Here is a 4,139-nt window from a genome sequence, read left to right as displayed (position 1 = left end):
TACCAGGCTCTTACACTCTGGGTTACTATTCCCCACCCTAAGCACCCTGGGGCCAGACAATTAGGGACAGACCCCACACCCTGGAGCCTGCTGAAATTATTCACAGAGCCAGCTTCTCCTACCTCCCCTATTCCTTCCTGAGGAAGCCACGATGAAGGCTCTTGCCATGCATTCCCCTTGCTCGCTGTGCCTCCTGACCCACCGTGCTGTCCCCAGCGCCCTACGTGATCTGCCTGCCTCATTCCTAGAGATCAGTGAGTAGGAAAACTTCCCTCACAACAGTTATTTCCATGCCTGCATGTCTTGCTGTACTTGAATAAAACAAAGCCTGGCTACCCTTACAACATCTTAATAATGATTCTCTCATCCGCTGGACTGGGGCCTCCAGGACGAAAGAATGTGCCTGTTTTATCCAGCCCCCGGCCCAGCACCTGGCACATGGCATTTGTTGAATGAATGAATGAATGTTGTTAAGAGCCCTTGGAAGTTCTGGGAAGAGAAAGAGTTTTATGAAAATTTTTTCATCATAATGTATCACCCCAATTTCACCAGAATGACACTCTAGACCTTACTTACTGAGACAAGGCCACCTTTGAGCTGTTTGTCCAGGGGTGGAGGTGGGCGCCACATACTCAGGCTAAGGCGGTTTCCCCTTCCTTTGCTGTGAACTGTGCTGGGCACTACAGCAGGGTCCTGGCTGGAGCTCTACTGCAAAAATAAACAGGAACTGTGAAAATGTGGAGGAGACAATCACTGCTTCTATGGGGTCTGCAAGACACTGGGGAGGAGACAGTATTTAAGCTGGCCTTGAAGAAAGCAAAGACTTTTAGCAGACTAAGAAGTACCTTTCGTGTGCCAAGCACTGCCGGATGTGTTATTTGTGTGACTTCCCTTGGGCTGAATGCATTCTTGTGGTATATTTAATTTCTTCTTTCCAGATGAAGAAATTGAAGCTAACCAAGTTTAAGTAACTTGTCTAAGGTTACATCATTAAGTAGCAGAAGCAAAATTTGAACCCAGGACTACTTTAGACCAAAGTCCATGCTCTTTCTGTTATGCCAGGCACAGTGTGTGTTAGGTGGTAATAATGATAACACCATACCCACAGTAGCATGTTCCAGTCATGCACATGGATCTCACATATCTGCAGTCCCCAACCCCTGGGCCACAGACTGGTACCAGTCTGTGGCCTGTTAGGGACCTGGCCGCACAGCAGGAGGTGAGCAGCGGGGTGAGCCAAGCTTCATCTGTATTTACAGCCACTCCCCATTGCTTATGTCACCGCCTAAGCTCCGCCTCCTGTCAGATCAGCCCAGGCATTAGATTCTCATAGGACCTCAAACCCTACTGTAAACTGCGAGTGTCAGGGATCTAGGTTGTGTCTCCTTATGAGACTCTAATGCCTGATGATCTGAGGTGAAGCTGAGGCAGTGATGCTAGCACTGGGGAGCGGCTTCAAATACAGATTATCATTAGCAGAGAGGTTTGACTGCACAATATATGTAATGCCCTTGAATCATCACAAAATCATGACACCACCCCCCGACCCAGTCTGTGGAAAAAATTGTCTTCCGTGAAACCAATCCCTGGTGCCAAAAATGTTGGGAACTCCTGACATACAGCATCTAATTTAATCATCTTCAAAAAATGAGGGAGATACTCTATCTTTATTTTGTAATACAAATTCCAAAAAGAGGCACAGAATAGTTTAGTAATTCATTCAACATCACACAACTAGTAAGTGGTATAGCTAGGAGTTGAATCCAGGCTGGTTTCAGAATCCATGTGCTTAACCACTTCACTCAGTTTTTCCACATATGCACAAGTGTAGGGGCTCAGGAATGGCATGGAGTGCAGGGGCTAGGCAGGAGTGGGGGCTGGATGTTGTTAGTTTTATCATTTGGAGACAGAAAATCTTTTGGACAAGGACTGATAGGCAAAATTCTGTGTGAGCAGTGACAATAGTAATAATCAGCAATGATAAATATAGCCGAGTATTTGCTTTCTCTGAGCCAAACCAATTAGGGTAAGGACAGTGTGCCTCCCTAAATCGCCTCTGCACTCTCCAGTGGGCACAACAGCCCTGGTATTTCTGGGATTGAGGTAGCTGTGAACTCAGACCTCAGGTGGGTGCCTCAGTGACTAACAACCACTGACATTGCTGCAGATCCTGGGCTCCTCCGCCTCAAAGCTGCGTCTGCCACCAAACTCGATATCCGACAGTCAGCTACCAGCCTGGTGGTGAGAACCAGGACTGGAGGCCTGTGGCCCCAGGAACCCATAGCTAGGGGCAGGCTGTGGCTCTCTCTGGTTCCTGCAGGCAGCAGGCAGCCTCACCCCTGCTCAGCAGCCTCCATGGTGGGGAAGGTGCAGAATGACCCCTCCCAGCCACAGCACCTGGTGAGTCATCAGTGCCCCCTCACTGCATATTAAGGTGGGCCTGTGTAGGCCAGACAGAACTGGCTGGGCTCAGTGTCGTGAGTCCCCTTGGAAACAGGTTCAGTACCTTCCTGGCTTTCCTGTTTCTGGTGTTATCACCAGCAGTACCCACAGGAGCCCAGGGGTGGTTGCTAGGCAACAGGCCACCTTGGCATCCTCCTCCAGTTTCTAGACTTCTCTGCTTGGATCCCCTATCTCTATGTACATCCTCCCTGGAGGCCTGGCCAGACCAGGGACAGAGGTTCCGCAAGGCTCCTGCGTGATGCCTGGGTCCTTCCTCCAGGAAGATCCTCCCTGAGAATCAACCACTGCCCCTCGGGAGCCTTCACCTTCCAATGTTTTCAGTGTCCCCATTTCTAACATAAAGTATCTGTGTCTTCCAGAGGCAATTATAGAGAGGTTTATTAGTTCATGCATGAGCTATCTGGAAGTTTTCCTATTCTTCTTTTTCCTACTGTTAATTTTTGGCCATTTTCTGCCAGGAGCCAGAGGTCGGTCTCTGGGTATGGAAGAGTAATCCATGTGCCATGATTTTTCTGCTGCTGGTTTGGGAGGCAATGTGTTATTAATTGAGTTAAAAAAAAAAAAAAAGATTTCCTCAGGTCTGTGGTCAAAGGTGAACAGACTGCAGAATCAAGAAGTAAAATATTAAATAACTGACCCACCCCACCTCCCCCCAACCCAGTAGCGTCAGGATTCACTACAAAGAGGCGTGTGGCGACTCCACCAGGAGGCCTGCAAAGATGGCACAGGGCCGCCTTCATTTCTCTTCAGTCTGCTATATTCACCATCTTCCTGTCCCTCTGGATTCAAACCTCGTTTGCAGGGCTCTGGTGAAACTCATGAGCAACACAAGACTAAAGAGGATGACAATTGACCGAGAAAGTACTATTCAGACTTTTTCATGCCAGCTGGAAGATTTCCATCAAATATCCCAGAACGTGCTCGTGAGCCTTCTGGGCTGGATTCCACCCAACACATGCCCCAAACTCTACCCCAAAGAACAACATCCTTTGGTGTCCATCCCTCTTCTCTCCCTCCCTGCCCATCCCTGCTCTCTCTTCTCTCCATCCCTGCTCTCCTTTCTATGTCTTTGCCTCTCTCTGTGGAAGATTCTGTCCTCCTGAAGGAGGGTGGCCTTAGGAGAGGGAATTGTGAGGAAGAGAACCAGCATTGCTGGAGACCCATACTGGCCAGGCAAGGTGATAGGTGCTTTCTCTACTTTTTTGCATCAAATCCTTACAATAATCCTATAATGCATAAATCCTATTTTAGAAATGAGCAAGCTAAAACTCAGAGAGATTAAGAGACTTATGTTTTCACCATCACACAGCTGATAAAATCCCCAGCTAACTTCCCCTGTTAGTCAGACAGTTCTCACTCCGGGTAGAGTCTCCAGGGCCACAAGGGCTTGCTAATCCTCACACCTACCCATGACAGTTTTCCATGGCTCAAGCACGGAAAGAAAGAGAAATGGAGGGGTGGCAGCCAGAGTTCAAGCCCAGGTGCTAACACTTGCAAATAGCTGGCAAACAAAACAGAACTGACCAGAAAGCCCAGAAGAAGAGCAGAGGCTTAAGGGACAAGCCAACAGGCAGTGAGCAGGTTTTGAGTCTCTTCTATTCCTTAGACGTCCTTGGAAGAGTTTGGAAATGCAGCCTTGAGGCCCCTGGCTGTATTTTTGGAAATGGTAGATCTGG

The sequence above is a fragment of the Lemur catta genome, chromosome 2, assembly GCF_020740605.2.
Source record: "Lemur catta isolate mLemCat1 chromosome 2, mLemCat1.pri, whole genome shotgun sequence".
NCBI classification, from domain to species: Eukaryota; Metazoa; Chordata; class Mammalia; order Primates; family Lemuridae; genus Lemur; species Lemur catta.
The sequence above is the reverse complement of the archived record's forward strand: the minus strand, read 5'-3'. Positions refer to the sequence as shown.